Below are 20,954 nucleotides of genomic sequence, written 5' to 3'. Positions count from 1 at the left end.
CGTTAAAGAGGTCTGGTTTCCCAATGACCATGAGGAGATTGTCCTAGGCAAATCTTTTGGGCCAAGAATAGCTTAGGAGAAATATTCAGTAATTGACTCATTATTCAAGCACTTATTAAGCTCCAGCTGTATGCAAGGAAGCTTTGTGTGGCAACAAGAGCATAGACTCTGCTGTCAGAAGAGCCCGGTTTGCATCTCCAAGGCTCCTCCCTGCTCTAGGATTCCAGAATGTGTCAACTTGCAGTGTAAGGAAGGAGAGATGGGTACCCTAGAGCAGGAGCAATTCTGAGTGTCATAAATCAGGTAGGATTGTTCCTTTGCTGAGGGGAAAAGATATGACTGGGGGCAACAGGGATGAAAGAGGAGGGCATAGCAGAGAGCCCCACTTCACAGGGGGTCAGAGATAATCTGACCTCCAGAACAGAGCCCATAGGGTAGTCCCCCAACCTAAACCAGAGTAATGTTTGATTTTTTATTCTTTGAGCAGCTTGGAACATACTGGAAGTTAATGTTGTAGAGCAGCAATTCTCAAACTTACATGTGCATCGGTGTCACCCAGAGAGCTTGTTAAATGTACAGATTAGTGGGCTATAGCCCCAGAAAATCTAATTCATTAGGGCTTGGCATCCACACATTTAACAGATGTTTCTGATGCAGGTGAAAGAAATTCTGCCTTAGGGACTGAAACACTTCTTCTGACTCTAAATTCTGTTCTTTTTCTATCATCCTAAGGTCCCCTGGAAGGATGGATAGACACATGGATGGATGGATGGATGGACAGATGGACAAAGTGAATGACAGTTTCCCCCACATAGGTCCACAAGGCTGTGGATGCATAACAGAAACTGGGGCCCTAACCTTGTGTGTCATTACTGTCTCCTTAGCGTGGTTCTGGGAAGAACCACTGAGCTCTGGAGCGCTGGCCAGAGGATTCTGGGACACTGATCAAAGCCAACTTGTATGATAGAAAGGGTGTGAGCTATGGAGTTAGAATACGTGTTCAAGTAAGTCTAAGCCCTTGTACTCCCTGGGTGTATGACCACATGGAATTCACACCTTTACTGAACCTTGATTTTCTCATTTATAAAAAGAGGATAAAAGTGCCCAACCCACAAGAGTGTTAACTACTAAAGTATAATAAATGCTAGCTAACTTCTCCAGGTAAGGACACAACTGCCAGTCCTCACTTCTTTTTCCTACCTGATCTGAAGTCCTTAAGGGGGATCTAATTACCTCTCATGTTTATGTACACACAACCTTCAGGTCCTATTTGAGTCCCGCAACAGCGTGTGGCTCTTGTGAGGTGGTTGGCGGTTATAATTCCCAACTGAGAGATAGTTGAGGCAATCAGAATGCAGAGAAGTCAAGCCACTTATCCAAGGTCACCCTGGCAACAGTTGGAGAGCTACAGATCTCAAGGGCATCTTTGGGTTCGAAGTCCAGTGGCCTTTTAACTACTCCCCAGTGCCTCCTCCAGAAGAGGGCGCTCTCACATGAAACCCTAAAACCGCCTTTGACATGGCTTGGGAGTATGGCGGGGTCACAGCTAAAATTAAGTTGGTCCCTTACATTTATTACTAAATTATAATTGGAAGCATTTAAATATTCAACTCCTGCGTGTCTACATCTTGCTGTCTAAGACTGGTTGGGCTGAAGGCATTCCTGGGAACTCTCTTGAAATCCTCTCTTCAAGTCTATTTCGTGGACTCTTTGCCCCTCTGGCCTTCAGAAGGCATTTGCATCCTGGTTTCTGAGAGAGGAGGCTCTGTGAGGGGACAGAGTCTATTTATTCTAACTTGCTCTGTCGCCTCTAATGTACTGTCACACAAGTGACTTGCTGTGCAATGCTAGAAACAATAAAATGCACGATTAAGAGTGTGGCTAATGCCTCCCAGGGAGTCAGACTCTCTGGAGGTCACATTTCCCCATGAATTCATCGTCCATGGACAGTTTCCCCGTGGCCTTCAGAGGGGCTCTGCTGTGGGGTGCCTATCTTGCCCTTTTTTTCTCTTTTCCATATGGTGTTGGGGGTTAGGTGGAAAGTGGGGAGGGGGGAATAGAGAAGGTAGAGGGACCCACTCCACCCAGTGACCCTCCAAGGTGAGAATGGACCTGTCTCACCCTTTCCATGGGGTTGTCCCTCCTCATCCTTGAGTTCAACCCTTGCTTCAAAGAGGCAAGCTCTGGCTTTTATGACTCAAATGACCTAGAAAAAATAGATCCCACTGTGCTATTATTGCTCTGATTTTTTAAGTAAGTCCAAGTCTTCCTGGTTCTTTCCTTTTTTGGAGAGACTAAAGGATTCGGGTCTTCTCGGATTCTTTTAACAAACACAACTGACTTAACAAGAATGTCGCTTCCCTCCAACCACACAGTCCCAGATATTAGGGCAATGTTACCCCCCTATTGTCAAGAGATGGGGGTGGCAGGGACCCAGGAAAAAGCTATAAGAAGGGAACCAGCATGCATTGCATATAATCACATGCTGGGCATTTATATGGCTATCTCCAACCTCACCCAGCCAGATGGGTGGTGGAGCCCTGGTCCGGCTGACTCTAAAGCAGTTTTCTTCCCACTGTACCTGCCCTTAGACGATCCTAAGTGGCCTTCTCTGAGGAGACCCATCAGGTAAGAGAAAGTCCAACAGCACCATTGGCAATAGGAGTGTGTGACACAGCCCTGCTGGAGACTGTAATCGGGAAACTAGATCTTACTCAAGAAGCTGCATCTAAGTACCTGCCCAGGTGTCCCTGACCTCACTCTTGGAGGAGCCCATACACAGAATCCCAAGTCAAGGGCACATAAGGAAAAATCCGGTACTGGGTAAACTGTGAATAGAAAGTTGGTTTTTAGTTCTTTTGTTCTCTCGAGGCTGATTGTCTCATGCTCCCTCCTGCCTCACGTGTACCCTGTTGACACACCTGTCCTGATCCTCAGGCCACCAGGTACCACATAGTCTATCTGATAAACTTACCTGAGTTCCTGGGGGTCAGCAGGAGAGCCAGGGAAGCAGCGTTAACTGGGGCCTTCCGGAGCTGAGATCAGCACCTGGCATGCACCCTCACTGACCCCTACTTGGGAACTTCAAGACAAGGGGGATGGAAACCAGCCCACAGGGAGAAGGGGCTCTTTGGCACCCTTCACATCACATCCTGGCAGCTCGGGGAGTGCCACTTCCGGCTCCTGCGACTCCTACCTGTCGGCTTGTGCCCTAAGGAAATCCCTTACTGTCTCTCGGCCTCTGACACAGGCTCCTCTGAGGTTTGAACAGAGTGCTGGGGTCTCTACCTCCACCGACAGCCAGCGACAGCTGTGCAGGATGCTGGGGCAATCACCTCCAAGATTCTCTCTCTTCTGTGGACTCCCCTTCTCTCTCATCCACAGCCCTTGCTACTCCCAACCATATCCAGCCCTGGGGAAAGGGGGTGCAAACTCAGCCCTGCCCATCTCCTGCCCTCCCAGCCAAGGAAGGTCTTCTTCAGGAGCTCATCTGGCCCCAATCCTTGAACGCTGGGTTGTAAAGGGGGCCCATCCCTGAGGAGGGCTGATTTTGAGCAAAGCCAAGCCCAGCCCACTTGCAGGATGAAAGAGGCTTGGATCTGGGGGTAAAAAGAATTCCAGCCGAGCAGCCACTCAGCCCTGGGCTGGAGAAGTGGTCAGAAGGAGGGGGCAGGGCTTCAGAACAGAGGCACAGTCCCCCTGGACGTTGCAGCTAGCCCGTGCTTTCAGAGAGATCAATTAGGGGCTGTCTTACTCATAATAAAAAGAAACTGCACTTGATAAAAGAAAAAAAAAGGGAAGAGTGACCATAGGGTTCTCTGAGTAGCGACTACCCGCACTCTTTCCAGACCCGCTTCCAGTGAAAGCAAACTCAAGTTTGGGGTCAGTTCTCTCAGCCTTGTTTCCAGGCCCACGCCTATGGCATTGGTGCACCCACACTGCTGGGGCTCCCAGGAATCTGAAGACACCCAGAAGGTTTCAGGGCAAACCAGGCTGGGTGGATTTCAAGACACGAGCTCTGCTAAACAAACCCAGAAGGCGCTTTCCGGAGGTGACGGCAGAAATGCCACAATGCAAATTGTGAAAAATCAGACTAGCGAGTGTAAGACTAGGCACAGCGTATTATTCTCCCCTTTATGTGCTTAATTTTGGGGCATCTCAGTCAGCGCTGGGTGGGCTGGAGCGGAGCAGGGTTACGGGGAGATGGACTAACGGCCCCGAGCAGAAGGTAGAAAGGCCAGAGAAAGGAGCAGGAGAAGAAACAGCCAGGGGGAAACAAAAAAGCAGGGGGGACTTCATGGGGCTTGCCGCTGCAGAGCCAAACTTGCAGCTCCGACAAAGCTGACTTTAAGCCGACCTTCAGCAGTGCTTCTTAGCAATGTACACCCGGCAATCGCTGGTAAATCTTTATTAATTTTAATTGGCGGCACCCATTTATAAGAACCATTAAAAAGGATAAATTGAGCCCATCCGGCGTAATGTCTTTTGTTAATTAGTTTGTCAGCACTGTTTTAATAGCCCCTAATGACTTCATATTTCAGACCTGACATTAAAGGAGACGCTGTGAGAAAGGAAATGGTCTTATCACCGTGTACTGTAACGCTTTTCTTTTTTGAACAAAAAGTGTCCTTCCAAATGCTGACCAAGGTTAGATGTCATGTAATTCTCAAAGGTAGGTGCCCGAGGACTTCTGAGGCCCCCAAGTCCTGCCACCCAATCATTTCTCAACTTGCCTCTTTCCTCCAACCATCTCAGGCATCCCCCAAACACCCATTCATTTCTTCCTGCCTCTCTTCATTTATTCAACAACAGTTATTGAGCCCCTCAGAATCAAGGAAATATTTTGGGATGAAGTCAAGCGAGACACAGATACTTTCTAGGGAAAAAGACTTAAACGCTTTGCATTCTCCATCCCACTGAAGGGCTTTACTCACAAGTTCAAGTCCATCATTTTTGGGGGGCAGGAAACAAAATATGGGAGGGAAGAGAAAGAAAGACACATACTTCAGATTGGCCTTGACTCCTGGTTCCAAAGAGTTTTGCTCTAAAATCAAATGAAAAGCAAAACTCACACCCAGGTAATCTCCCAAGGAAGGAGCACAGGGGAGAGAGAGAGAGAACTACGTTTGGGTCTTAGCACCTTTTGCCTTGCGCGTGTGGTTCAAAGGAGAGGGTATAGGATGAAGCACTGAAATGTTGGAAGCTTTTAGAATTATTTACACGTTTCTAAAATCTAAACCAAAAAATAGGAAATTAAGCTTTGCTAATGTGTAGTGAAAGTTTCACACCTTCACTCTGCCTTGGTCTGCGTGTCCAAGGGCCCCTGTGACTCAGAGTAAGGGGTGAGGGAGGAAAGTCAGCGGCCGTGTCCACTCGGCTTTCTGTGTGTTGTCCGCTCAGTTTACCTTTGCCTCGTTCAGTGAATTTACGGGAATATTATCCAGGTTTAACGGAATTACTCTCACAAAAACCACAATGAGAAACTGTAGCTTAAACTGCAAGTTGACATGAAAAATGACAGAGCTGAAACTTCTCCCGGTCCTGGTACAAGCTCTTTGTCAACCATATTATGAGGTAAAAATAATGTTGCCCTAATCACATTTGACAAGCAATTGGCCAAAAAAAAAATGTGTGAAAAATTATCAAGAAGACTATTTGAAATGTGGATTTACATCCACTATTATTCACGGTAAACTTTGCCCTGGGCATATTCTGTGCCTTGAGATATTAACTAATTAGTCCCATAAATGGGACTAATTTATGCTTTATGGATAAATAAATAGACATCAGTGGAGGTGCATGCAGTTCAAAAACATTCTTACTGGTAGGGTAGGCAACCATAAAAGTCTGGAGAACACCCAAGTGTGGGAATCTTGGCAAGTACTTAACCTCCTGGATCCTCAGTTTTCTCATCTGTAACCTTGTAGGTTGTTCTAATGACTAGAGATAAAGCATTTAAAGTGCCCATCCCAGAGCCTGGCACTGGATGGAGCTTTCATCCTCCTCCTCATGATCATCCCCATCCTCTTCATCACATCAACTAGCAATAAGTTACGATCCCTTCCAACACAGTCTACAGCAATTATTGAATCACTGAAGATTAGAAACAAACAAACAAAACCAAAGTCTCCTTAAAAGAGACAATAAGAGTTTCTTGCAGGGCTTAAAGCTCTCTGGATGCACTTTCTCAGGAGAACTTTCTCCTCTCTCCTACATTGTATGGATGCTGTAGAGCCGGGCCTCAGCGGCTCCAGCAGACAGGTCATGCACACGGACCAAGAGGGCCTCAGGTGGACCACCTGTCTAGAGGAGTGGTTACTTCTCAGCGCCTTGCAGTAGTAGCCTTGTAGGAAGGTGGGAAGATCAGAAAGGTAGATACCCTTAGGTGAAATCTTTCCATGTTTTAATCTCTATCTGTCTGTTATAGTGCCTAAAATAGCACTTTGGAGGTGCATTTTTGGGGTTCTTGCAGGGTTTTCAACTTAAGGTGTCCCCTATTGAAAAACAAATATTCATGAGTGCATTTGGTCTCAACTAACAACTAAAAAGAGATTTACAAGTCAGTCTTTTGAGAGTGAAATCAAAGCCAAGAGGGGGAGTGGGGAGCAGGGATAGAGTGGGAGAGGAAGAGGAAAGGGCTAAAAGACAAAGTGGGGGATCCTGAGAGTCTGTTTAACATTACCCACACCCCCACTTTGCTGAGACTGGCCCTTAGTCTTGGAGAGGGGATTATTTGCTTTTGAATATCTACACCTTCTCCTTTCCCTCCCTATATCTTCTCACTTCCCAACCCTGTCCAATCTCCTCTCCCCAAAACACACACACACACACACCTCAAAGCTTCTAAACCTCCGAATTAAAAAAAGCAAAAAGCAAAAAAGAAAAGGTTAGGATGTAAACAAGATTTGAAAAACCACTAGATTCAAATACAGGACAAATTTGAAAGGAAAAACATTTTGTGCACATGTATGCATGTGATGTGTATTGTTTACAACTTTCAGCAACAACTAATCCTCTCATTCTCCAAAAACAAACCTCTATTAGCTCACACTATGAACTAGACCTCATGCTAAGTGCCAAAGATACTATGACAAATAAGTAATAATCCTTGTCATCAAGGAGCTCACCATTTAGGTAGCAATGTCAACGAGCACATCATGACAGAAAAATCGACACACATTTTAACAGAGGTAAATCTATAGGAACATAGATAAGAAGGGTCCCCACCTGTTCCACTGGGGAAGTTGGTTTGGGGAAGGCCTCATAATGGGAGTGTCCCATAAAATAGATCGTTCCTAAAACTTTTTTTTTTTACTGTGTGATGCATCATAGAGAAATGAATATAAATGATGCACACATTCCTTTTAAAAATAATAAAGGAACATCTGTGAACCCATGACCCAGCCTAAGAAATAGAACAGCTTCCATACCTTTGAAGTCCCTCTGCATGTCCCTTTCTGATATAATCCTTATGTTTTATTAATCAGTCCTTTGTTTTACTTATAATTTTACCACGTATATATCTCACTAAACTATATACATTTTTGGTTTGCTTGGTTTTGAATTTTATATAAATGAAGTGATGCAGTATTATGAGTTTTTTAATTCAACCTTTTGTGGTTTTTTTGAGAATTATCTACATTCATATATGTAGCTACAGTTAATTAGTTTTTATTGATGTATAGTAGTCTGCTGTATGAACATACCCTAATTTATTGATCCATTTCACCATTAGTAACTATTGATATTTGGTTGTTTCCAGTTTTTTGCTATTATAAACAAGGACACTATGAACATTCTTCTATAAGTCCCTGGTACATATGTCCCCTGCAAGAGGAACTATTAGTTGTCACTGGTATGTAGGAATGCAGTTGGCTTAAACATTGATTTTGTGTCCAATAACTGCTAGATGCTCTCATTAATTGGAGAATTTTACCTGTAAATTATTTGGTATTTTTTTTATAGACAACTATATCATCTGAAAATGATGTTTGTTTCTTTCTTTCAAATCCTTATATATATTCTTTCTTATTTTACTACAATTGTTAAGACTTCTAATATGAACTTGTATGGAAGTGATGATAGCTGACATCTATGTCTAGCTCCTGATCTTAAAGAGAATGCTTTCAACATTTTACAATTAATTATGCTATTGCAGGTTTTAAAGAATACATTATTAAGATTCCTTTATTAGGTTAAAGAATATTTCTTCTATTCATAATTTGCTAAGAGGTTTTTTTTATCATGATTGAATTTTTAATTTGCCAAAAGTTCCTCTGCTTAAAAAAAAAGTTGTATGATTTTTTCACCTTGAATCTGTTAATTCCTTAAGGTGAATTACCTTATTCAGTTGTCTAACATTAAACCAACCTTGCATTCATAGGAAAAACCCAGTAGTTATTATCTATGTTAATGTATGTAACTACAATTAATCAGTTTTTATTAATGTAGAGTATTGTGAACTTAGTGCCTTTTAGTCTTAGCTGGCAGTGCTTTTGCCAATAAAACTCTCATAAAGACTTTGTGGGTTTCCAGTTTATTTGATTCTGGTTTGCTTCATGCCATAGAGCTACATTCACAATTCTTTTTTAGATAGGGCTCTCCCTATTTTTGGAAAATTAAAACCTTTTTGTCTAGCTGAGCAGGTCTAATAAAATCACCATAAACTTCAGAAGTCTTATCTAAGGGTCCTATAGCCACACTCTTGACTCAATCTTTACCCTGAGGCCATTACTTTGAAAATAATTTACTGGCTTCAGGGACTGGAATTAAGATGTAGTTTTGGTTCCCAGCCCGTTAAGTCCTGGCTTCTCTATAGTCACTCTAAACTCTTCTTGCAAACTGAATAATTCTTTCTTCAGCTCATCTCTCTCTTCCCATACCTTATCATAGGCAACCAAAAGAAACTAATCGAGACTTTCCACATTCTGCCTGGAAATCATCTTATCAAAGTCCAGTTTCTCTGCATCCTCACCAGCATTTGATATTGTCACTAATTTGTATTTTAGCTGTTCTGATACATGTGCAATAGTTTCTCACTGTGGTTTTAATTTACAGTTCCTTGTGGTTAGTGCTATTGTATATCTTTTCATGTACTTATTTTCCATCTGTATATAATTATCAGTGGAACGTCTCTTTGTGTCTTTAGCCCATTTTCTAATTGAATTGTTGGCTTTTCTACTGTTGAGTTTTGAAATATATACATGTATATTTTTATCCTCATGAAGTCTAACTTATTGACTATTTCTTTTATGGATTATGCTTTTGGTGTCATATCTAAGAACCCTGACAAGCCCAAAGATTTTCTCCCATGTTATCTTCTAAAACTTTTGTGACTTTACATTTAAATATATGATCCATTTTGAATTAATTATGTAAGTTATGAAACAAGGTGAGCTTCATTTTTTGGCCTATGGATGTCCAATTGCTCCAGCATCATTTTTTTTTTTAATGTTAAGAGACTCTGAATCTTGAACACTATTATATATAGAATGGATAAACAACAAGGTTCTACTGTATAGCACAGGGAACTATATTCAATATCCTGTAATAAGTCATAATGGAAAAGATATGAAAAAATATGTACATGTACAACTGAATCACTTTGCTGTGCACCAGAAACTAACACTAACTAAACTAACATTAATTGTAAATCAACTATACTTCAATAAAATAAATTTAAAGAGAAAAGAGAGACTTTAAATCATATTTAACTCCTCTCTTTTTGAAGACAATGCTCCAGTGGGGAAAAAGGGGTACTACCTCCATACTGCCAGGTGGGAGTGGAAGTTTGGATTTCTCACTCTGCTTCCATTGACATCTGGGGGAGCCTGGGAAACATAGCAGGAATCAGCTCCCAGTGTAAAGAGCAGAGTAATAGATCACAGAGCTTGCAGGCCCAAGATCAATTCAAGGAAATACTTAGAAATATCAATGCCTTGTACAAATGTTGGCTATAATACATGGATATGTGGTGTGAGGTGCACATTCACCACCCCTTAAGAGATCATCCATTCTAAAATCCCTGTTTTACAGATAAGCCCACTGAGGCTCAGAGAGAGGCTCAAATGAATGCCAGATATACTCATAAAACCTCAAAAAAATTTAAAGTATGCAGTTATGACTAGAATTATTGCAGGGAGGAACAAGGTGTAATGGTAACTGAGCCAATCACCAGTGAACAGTGTGATTCTGAAACTGGGGTCTTAAAAGACATTGGGATTCCCTTCTTGTTTTCTCTCTCAGATCACTCACTCTGAGAGAAACCAGCTACCATGTTGTGGAGATACATCAGGTGGCCGTGAGGAGAGGCCCACATGGCCAGGAACTGAAGTACCCTACCAACAGCCAGCAAGGAACAGAGACTTCCAGTCAATGGCCCTGAGTGAACCATCTTGGAAGCAGCTCTTCCCTCCCCATTCAGGCCTTCAGACAATACAGCCCCACTTGACATCTTGACCACAGCCTCATGAGAGACCATAAGCCAAAACCACCCAACTAAGTGGGTGGTTCCTCACCCACAGAATCTAAGATAATAAATATTTGCTGTCTTCAGTCACTAAGTTTTGGATACAATTTGTTATGCATCAATAGATAATAGCACAGTGAATTATTATCATAAGACCTTTTAAAACCTTTTCCTCGGGCTTCCCCGGTGGCACAGTGGTTGAGAGTCTGCCTGCCAATGCAGGGGACACGGGTTCGAGCCCTGGTCTGGGAAGATCCCACATGCCGCGGAGCAGCTAGGCCCATGCGCCACAATTACTGAGCCTGCGCGTCTGGAGCCTGTGCTCCGCAACAAGAGAGGCCGCGATAGTGAGAGGCCTGCGCACCGCGATGAAGAGTGGCCCCCGCTTGCCGCAACTAGAGAAAGCCCTCGCACAGAAACGAAGACCCAGCACAGCCTAAATAAATAAATAAAAAACCTTTTCCCATTTCCATTTCTTGCCACCTCAGCGATCATAGCTGCCACAGTCCATTCCAACCGTGTCAAAATCTCAAAGTAAAGAGGGCTGAGTCTTGATCCCTTCCTTTCCAACTTTGCCACGTCTCAGGCAGCAACTGCTAAGCTCCACCCACCAATGCGTATATGGGAGTGGCCATAGGGCCCCACACCTGCACAGCTGGACCTCAGGAACTGACAGCTACCTTCCAGCAACAGAAGACTGCCTGCAAATTTTAGAGATCAGCTCTCCAATTTCAAAAACTAAAAAATTTTTTGGAAGAAGTGTTCCTATTAGGTCACACTTGTGAAAATGTTTCCATTGAACTACCCCCTCAGTAACAGAGCAGAAAGTTTAACTGGCCCTTCTGAGAGATGACCAATTTACACATCCACTGCTCCCTGACCCAACACACAGACACACAGAGGTAAAACGTAATGCACCACTCGCCACTGAATAATGGAGCTTCTGCCATGGGTATCTGATAGTTATTCTTGGAGGAAGCCAGGCTCATCTCCAACCATGGAAGCTGGAACGAGGATGTGTGACCTAATCTCGGGGCCTGTGAGGATACAGAGAAGTCAGAACCATGGACATCCTGCCGTGGTGGCAACATCCAGTTTCCAGGGCCAGCAGATGGCCGTGCCCACGACCCCAAACCCGTGTCTGGCAATGAGGCCAGGTAAACGGGGCATCCAGTGTTTAACAGTCGTGGTGACAGCTCTGTCATCATTGGGCTTGTCCATGGTGCCATCTCTGCACTTCTGGGTGCCTGGTCTCCATATAGGCCCAAACTGACTGCCCAGCCTTCCCAGACAGCCAGGGGTTTCCCAACATCCCTTCCAAAAGAGCCACTTCCTGTAGCTTGCAACTAAAACCTCAGATGAGAATACATTTCTTCCCTAAATCAGACCAAGAAAACTTCGATGTAAATTCAGGGCTGAGTAAGTGAATTCATGAAAACCAAAAACCCTAAATTAACTGTCATCATCACCAATTAACAGTTGCTTTCCATGAACTGCGCATTGTTGTAGGCAATGCATTACCCTAGAAATGACTTTTTTTTTTAAGTGTAACCTTCTTTTTCAGAAGAAAAAAAAAAGGTACATGGGTGACGACTTGGGAAGACAAAAATCCAGAAAACCGAAGCAAAAAATTACATGATTTATGAACTTGAGTACATAAAAAGCACAGAAAAACAGTCTTCAAAGATAGTGCAAGAAAGAGGAGAATAAAGGAAAATGTTGCTTCTTTATTAGATGGGGAGAGAGAGGAATGAGTAGCAGATGATAGGAAAAAAATATGAAATAACATTTTGATCTGGTTTGAGCTTGATCCATATCAAAAAAAATGATAAGGTGCAGAAAAGTAGAGTTAACACAGGGACTTGGAGAAAGGAAGGACAAAGTTGCAGGCAGCTTGAAGCTAGGTCAGAAGCTAAGAAAATTCATTTGAATGAGCTGAGGTCCTGTAGACATGAATCTTAGGAAACTAAGTGAAGTCACTGCCAACAACTGCAAACTCAACAAACATGTATGGATTATTATTATTATGTTTGCAGTGCTGGCAATTGCAGACATATTCCACTCACAACAATGTTTTCCAGTAAAAATTCTTATCCCTTAATCTGCAGGTAAAGAAACTGGGTCCAAAAGTCATGTGATAGGAGTGGCATGGTCCTAGTGCATTTTTCCCACAGCTACCTTCCTAGGTGGGGAGATGAGGAAAGAGACAAAGTCCCCAGAAGAACCAGCCTAGACCCTGGGCCAGATTCAGGGTAGCAGGTACTGGAGGTAGGTAGTGTGCTAACTGCTGGCAGAGACAAAGAAACAAAAAATGCCCTGGGAATCAGCTCTAGAGCCTGCCCCAACACTGCCTACTAGCTGTGTGACCTCAGGAAAGTTAATCTACTGTTCTGGGCCTCAGTTTCCTAGTGAAATGAGGAGACAGGTCCAAGTGATCTTTGCTGTTGCTTCACATTCAAAGTCTATGATCCTGGCTAGGATTCGAAAATTCATAGAGGGATTCTAGGAAAGCTCGTGAAGCCTGAGAAAGACTATAGTTTTCCATTTACAGAGCACATATATATTTCTCTGGATTTCTGTTGCGTTACCAACACCCCTTGCATCCTGAGTTTAGCACCCTGCTCCTACCTCCCTGTCTTTCCTTTGATGCATTATCCTTCACACATTCCATGGAATTCTGATGGGGCTGCCAGTCACAGTACTGACCCTACCCCTGGCCTAAGTGATTGGCCCAAAGGTTGGGCACATGACTCAAGAAGACCAATCAGAATCTTTCCCTGAATGTTTATGGGTGGATACAGGGGGAAAAAATGAACTGACTCCTGGGGTTGTAGGACTGATAAATATATACTGGAAATATTCTCTCATCACCGTCATCCCTACCACCACCACCCTTCCATATAGATATTTCCTCACTTTTCCACCTCACTGAGGAGGCTTATCTAGGGTAGAAGAGAAGCAGAGGCAGGAGATAATGGGAGTAAGGGAGAACAGGCACTGTGGGACCACATTGCTTGAGGACCTTAAAGTTAGCTCCACTCAAGGCTTCTTCCCAAAGTCTACATATTTGGGGGTATCAGCTTCCTATGGCTGCTATAACAACTTACCACAAACTTAATGGTTTAAAACAACTGAAATTTATTCTCTCATAATTCAGGAGTCCCAAAGTTTGAAATCAGTATCACTGGACCAAAATCAGGCTGTCAACAGGGCAGCGCTCCCACCAGAGGCTCCAGGGGAGAATCTGTTCCTTGCTGCTTCTAGCTTCTGATGGCTGCTGGCATTCCTTGGCTGGTGGTAACATCACTCCAATCTCAGCCTCTGTGCTCACATTGCCCCCTCTTCAGCCTGCATCAAATCTCCCCCTGCCTTCCTCTTAGAATGACACTTGTGATAACAATTAGAACCCAGCTGGATAATCCAGGATAATCTCTCCATCACAAGATCCTTAATTCACTAGCACCTGCAAAGGCCCTTTTCCCAAATAAGTAATGTTTACAGATTCCAGGGATTAGGACCTGATATCTTTGGGTGGCCATTATTCAGTCCATTATGGGGTGTTAACCAGCTTGAATTCCATTTCTGTTATTTGCTGCAGAAAGAGTTGTAACATAATGTTGATTGCGTAAAATTAGGGAAATAACAGATATAAAGAAGAAAATTAAATCCCATTCCATTCAATCATTCAACTATTAACAAATGCCTAACATAGAACAAGGTGCTGGTTAACAGGAACAAAACTGGCCTGATTTCTAACCACTGGGGCCTCATAGTCTGATGAAAGAAAAAGAAACAATTAAACAAGCAAATATAAACTGCTCTGAGGGAAACTATGACAATGCTTTATTGCCTTCCATTATTTTCCTATGCACATTTTTCGCTATTGCTATATGCAGTTTTATTATCTCCCTTTCTTCACTTGATTTTATATATGTAATTAGCATTGCCCATGTAATTAAGCATTCTCCTAAAGCAAGACTCTTATATTGAAATATTCCTTTATCTGAATATGCTATGGTATGTTTAGTCATTCTCTAATATTGTTTTAAATTCTTTTTACTCTTACAAACAATATGATGAACATCTTCACTGGAATGACTAATTGCTTCCTTAGAAAAACTGCCGAGAAATGGAGTTACTAGGTTGGAAACCATTTTTTAAATGGTTCTGGATGAATACTGCCAGGAGTCTCTCCAGAAAGAACAGCAGTTCACACTCCTACAAAATTGTTTCACAGTGTCTTTCTCTACATTTCATTTTTAATTTTTTAAAATTTATTTAGTTAATTTATTTATTCTTTTTGGCTGTGTTGGGACTTCGTTGCTGTGTGCGGGCTTTCTTTAGTTACGGCGAGTGGGGCTACTCTTCGTTGCGGTGCGCAGGCTTCTCATTGCGGTGGCTTCTCTTGTTGCAGAGCACGAGCTCTAGGCGCGTGGGCTTCAGTAGTCGTGGCTCGCAGGCTCTAGAGCGCAGGCTGAGTAGTTGTGGTGCACGGGCTTAGTTGCTCCACAGCACGTGGGATCTTCCTGGACCAGAGCTCAAACCCGTGTCCCCTGCATTGGCAGGCGGATTCTTAACCACTGTGCTACCCGGGAAGCCCATCTACATTTTATTTTAAATTTCTGTCAAGTTGATGGATAAAAATTATGTCTTTTTTAAATATGTATTTTTCTGATTATTAGAGTGAATCTTTTTTTAATCTCAGCAACCAACTTTACTTTTCTATGAATTTTTTTCACATCCTTTACCCTTAGGTTATTAGGTTTTTTTTCATGAATTGGTAACCAAATTGTCATGTTTGTGGCAAATAGTTTTTTTCTGGTTTGCCATCTACCTTTTTATTCTGTTTGTGATACTGATTTCAGACTTGTGGCATCCAGAATTATGAGAGGCCACCAAGTTTGTGGTAATTTGTTACAAGGGTCACAGGAAATGAATACCCCCCAAAGGGGACCCCAAATGTGAACTTTTTAGCTGAAAGAGTTCTGGCTTTGCCTCTGGAGTTACCTCCATGCCTGACAGTGGGCCTATTGTGAGGAGAGGGTCAGCACTCCAGAGGTCTTGATTCAGCCTCACAAAACACAGAACTGAAATGTGACAATGTTCTTTTGGAGACAAAAATGCAAATTGCTCTTTGGACTGGACTTCACCTTCATTTTATGATTAATTTTTTTTTGGTACACATATGGTTCATTCTCAAGATTTACAAGGTCTAAAAACCAGCTTTGTAAAAAATTCCCATAAGTACAGTAAGTTCTCCTCTAAATTGACACACTTCTGGCAAACCTACCCCATATGATAAGAAAGATCTTGCAAGTTGGAGTGCAAGGCCCAGCTGGGAGAATGCATAGATATATGACAGTATGTCGCTACTCTCCATCCCACCCCTGGAAGAGCATGAGGGTTTTGTCATCACTATTGCTGTTCATCTGCTTTCTGTGTGTTTTGGAAATCATTTAATATGACACATGACTGAGTGTACAAAGACAGTCAAAGGGTACCCAACGGTACCCAAGCTGAGAGCCAGAGTTCAATTGCTCAGGATAAGAAAAAAGATTTTAGAGGCCATAAAAGCATAAAGAGAGAAATAGAGGAAACAGGTGCCTGGCACCTGGAAGGAAACTGAAGAAGGAATGGAGATGTTTAAAAGGAGATTTCATGAGTTTTATCATGAGGAATGTGATGCAAGCCTTCTTCCTTCAGGGAAATATACACACCCCACAGGTGCACTTGGAATGGAGCCAACGGATGAGAAATGAAATGGTGAGAACAGCCTTGAGATGGATGCTGGTTGAGCACCAAGATGGAGGGAGAGGGCCAGCCAAGCCCAGATCACAGAGGCCCGGGGCACTCACTGGCAGAGGGACGGTCACTCTCCGTGATGTGGTCCAGAGGAAGGCAGCACTCTGGCTCACCAGCCCACACTGGGCTGGTTGGCAGGATGACACTCTTTGTGCCTCTTTTGGCTACACTGACCAGAGTAAGCGCATGCCTCCATCCCTTCCCACCTGGAAATTCCCAGCAGCCTCTCACCTGTCCCGCCCCCAGCCACCAGTGTGATCTCTCTAAGTCACAGGTCTGACGCATTTCTCCTGGATTATAACCTTTGATGGCTCCCACTTGCCAGCCCTCTCCTGTGCATGCAAAGGCTGGAGACATCATCCCGTCCAAGTTTCCATCCTCGTCCCTTCTTCCCTGTGCACAGAGCCTCTGTTTCACCACACACGCATGCTCCAACCTCCACGCTCTGACACGTGCCCTTCCCCACCTGAACTGCCATCCCGACTCCTAGGTTGCTCTGACAGATTTATGCACCCGCTTCTCTGGGCTCTCAAAGCACATCAAACCTACATGGATTCCTGTAAAAACAAGTTAAGCCTCCGAGTACCTATTACACACCAGAACTTCTGCTGAGTACTTTACTGTATTAGCTCACTGACCCTACAACCCTGTGAGCTCAGTCCTACTGTTAGCTCATCCATGGATGAGGACACAGGCCCAGAGAGGTTACATGCCTTGCCCAAGGGTATGTAGCTAGTGAGTAGCGGTTCTGACATTTAAGCCCTGGCCTCTTAACCATCACTTTATGTGTCTCGAAGCACTTCCCATATTGTATTCTAATTGTGTGTCTACACCAGGAGCTCCCAAACCTGGCTATCCTCAGGATAACTTACTCTTAGCCTAGTGAATCGGCATGTCTTGGGGTAGGGCCCAGGAGTCTGTCATTTTTAAAAAGCTGTCCAGGTGGTACAGGTGCTCAGCCAGGCTTAGGAGTAGGGTGACCAACCATCCTGATTTGTCTGGCACTAAGAGGCTTCCCAGGATGTGGGATAGTCCTGGGAAAACTGGGACAAGTTGGCCACCCACTAGGAAGGTAAGTTGTGCCCATCAGTCTCCTCTCAAGGACTGTGGGCTCCCTGTGGCTGAGAACCACGTGTTACTCACCCTGTATCACTTTGGCACCTAGCAGTGTCTGGCTCAGAGTAGGAGCTTGATAAATGGAGAGACGTGTGTCATGTGTCTAGAACTTATCAACAAGCCAGAACAATTTTCTTTAGCTTCAGGCTCAGCTGGAAAATCATCTTCAGGGGCCCTGGGCAGGGTGGGAGGTCAGGTCAGAGACAGTCACCCGGGTACAGCCCTCATCTTGTTCACGCCACACTGCCCCACTTTACCTTCCCATGAGAAGCCACTCTGGCTTGGGGATAACCAGGTGGCAGGGGTCAACTGGAAGACTATCCCCAGGAGACCCCAAAGGGATTCCTACTTTTCCCAGCCATGTGTGAGCAACATGGGGCTCCCAAGAAGACTCAGAGAGTGAAGGCAGAGGCCTTGGTGAACACTGGTCCAATCCCCCGCGTTACAGATGAGGAAACTGAGTCCCATCCTAGTGGATTTGTGTGTGCTCTTTGTGAAAGAAGGAAACTAGCTCTTTGCCCACGATATATTTGCAAGTGTATTTCCTCAGTTTGCCCCTGGTCTTTGAGGTATGTTTATGGTATTTTTTTCCCATAGTGATGTTTTTTAATTTTTATGTAATCATATACTATTAATGTCTTTCCTTTATGGCTTTGGGGTTTTATGCCCTACTGAGAATGGCTCCCCTACTACTTACTTTCTTCTAGAATTTTATAAACTATTTTGAGTGTGAAGACTGTTAGGGATCCAGCATTTTCCCCCAAAATTAAACCCAGACAGGAGAAATAACTCTTTCAAAGTCACAAAGTGGGTCTGAGGTCTGCTAAGATTAGGGTGTCCCATTCTGAGCTCACCACACTGTCATTACCCCCAAATTGCATAAAGATCTTGTCTTTAACCACTCTTTCTGTGGTTAAAGAGAGGCCCAAAAAGAATAACTTGTTTTCACAACTTGTTTTCATTGTATTCTGTCTTGAATTATAGTCATTTGTGAGTTTGGATTTCCTCATACTCATTTTGTAACTATATTCTGTTCATCTGTGGCTCCCACCAACCCTCAATACCTTGCCCAGTGCTTCGCATAAATAATTGGGAATTAAACTGAGTTATATGCTGCAACTGGCTGTGTGAAGTGAAGGGCCCTTGGATCTCCTAAATGCAGAAACAAGGGAGTTGGTTGGGTCACTGACCTGTAGGCCCTTCTATTCCTAAGGTCCCATGACCTTGGCAGGGGTTGCCAAAGAAAGAGATGCAGCCAGGTGTGACCTCTGTCTTCCCTTCCCATTTGTCATGATTGGGAGCCTGCTTGCCAGAGGGCTCTGGAGCAGTTGCTGGGTTCACAGGATAAAGAGGCTTGATCTATGGGGAAACACAAAGAAGGGATTAGACAGGAAGAGAAACTGCAGCTCCTCTGCCTGATCTTGGGTCTTCTCTTGTCAGCCCACCTCTCAGATGTGAGTATTTCTTGGACCACAAGGGACAGAATAGCAGAAATTGAAGAAAAGTGAGAGCTGAATAGGGAAGAGGGTGCTCTCTGTTTCTCGAGCCTTCAGAAACTAGAATCTGCCCAGTGTCCTTTGTGGTCAGCATATCCCACCATTCAAGGCCAATACAAGCATGTCCCAATTCTTTAGAATGCTCAAGGAATGCAGTGTCCTGACATGTTGCAGACCCTTATGCGTAGAATGGCCACCATTACTGAAGGTGCCTTGTTCACTTACCCACTCAACAGTTACGGGATGCCTGCTGCATGCCTGACCCCATGCGCTGTTCTAGGTGCTGGGAGACAGCAGTGAAAGAGAGAGAGAGTTGCCTGTTCTCATGGAACTTACTTTTCAGTAGAAGGAGACAGAGAGCAAACAAATAGACCCAAAATGCACAAGAAAATATCAGATATTGATAAATGCTACTGGGAAATGCTATGCCAGGCAGTGTGTTAGTTGGTAGTCAGGAAAGGAGGGGTCATGTCACCTGAGACCTGAGTGATGAGAAGGACCCACCCACCTTGTAAAGACAGAGAGGAAGAGTATTTCAGGCAAAGGCACAAGTGGAGATCCTGAGGCAGGACCTAGTGAAATGGAAGAAGGCCAGCTGGAGCATGGTGAGTGGGGATGAGAGGGGACAAAATCGAGAGTACTAGATAACAATAAAGTACGCTTCGCGTGCACTGACGATGGCTGAACTTGTCAACAGTGATTCCGAAAGATCTTTATCACCTACGCCTAGAGGGACTTCCCATGTCACAGGTGACAGGGTCTTCAGCCACCCTCTGGTCCAGTGTGTCTCAAACTCAGGAACTCTCTCTGACAAAGGAGAATAACAGCATATCCCCAGAGTTTCTAGAAGTTTTGACTAAATTTTGCTTTTTGAAGATGTGTGTTCTAGCTTTGAAATAAAAGCAGATTTTGCATTCAACTCCCCGAGATAACCATATTTGCTTTTATGTTTAAAATGATGTTCCGAATAATCAAATAAAATGAATGCTCCAAAAGGTTTGCCATGTATGTGCTCTGTGGCCTTACGGATCCCCTGGCATGCCATCAGGTACCCCAGTTTGAGAAACACCAATCACTTGGCAGATGAGAGAACAAAAGCCCAGAAGGATACGATGAGGTGATTTCCCCAAGTTCATCCAAGTTGTTGGAGAAACATAAAGTGCTGGTGTCTTGTGCTTTCTGAATATTAGGATTCTAATGAGCAGCTGTTTCCTGCTCATTCGAATATATTTTGAGGGCTTGTTTTATTTCTTTTTTAATTTTAATTGGAGTACAGTTGACTTACGATGTTGTGTTAGCTTCAGGTGTACAGCAAAGTGGATCAGTTACACATATACATATATCCACTCTTTTTTAGATTCTTTTCCCATATAGGTCATTACAGAGTATTGAGTAGAGTTCCCTGTGCTATACAGTAGTTCCTTATTAGTTATCTATCTTATATATAGTAGTTGTATATGTCAATCCCAAGCTTCCAATTTATCCCTCTCCCCTTTCCTCCCTGGTAACCATAAGTTTGTTTTCTACATCTGTGACTCTATTTCTGTTTTGTAAATAAGTTCATTGGTACTATTTTTTTTTTTTGAGATTTTCTTTTCTTTTTTTAAAACTCTTTTTTTATATTGGAGCATAGTTGATTAACAATGTTGTGTTAGTTTCAGGTGTACAGCAAAGTGATTCAGTTATACATATACATGTATCTATTCTTTTTAAATTATTTTCCCATTTAGGTTATTACAGAATATTGAGCAGAGCTCCCTGTGCTATACAGTAGGTCCTTGTTGGTTGTCTATTTTAAATACAGTAGTGTGTACATGTCAATCCCAAACTCCCAATCTATGCCTCCCCCCAACCCTTCCCCCCATAAGTTCATTCCCTAAGTCTGTGAGTCTGTTTCTGTTTTGTAAATAAGTTCATTTGTATCATTTTTTAAGATTCTGCATATAAGCAATATCATATGATATTTGTCTTTCTCTGTCTGACTTACTTCACTTAGTATGATAATCTCCAGGTCCATCCATGTTGCTGCAAATGGCATTATTTCATTCTTTTTTATGGCTGAGTAATATTCC

The 20,954-nt window shown here is 43.3% G+C and overlaps 1 long non-coding RNA gene across 1 annotated transcript in view; it reads right to left on the bottom strand.

Moving 5' to 3' along the window:
* Nucleotides 1–20,954, bottom strand: part of LOC309626636 — a 1,318,538-nt gene that overhangs the window by 1,145,347 nt on the left and 152,237 nt on the right. The gene's annotated exons all lie outside the window — the stretch shown is intronic.

The sequence above is a fragment of the Balaenoptera borealis genome (genome assembly GCF_965194805.1).
Source record: "Balaenoptera borealis genome assembly, chromosome: 3".
NCBI classification, from domain to species: Eukaryota; Metazoa; Chordata; class Mammalia; order Artiodactyla; family Balaenopteridae; genus Balaenoptera; species Balaenoptera borealis.
This window is presented reverse-complemented; position numbering and strand designations above follow the sequence as displayed.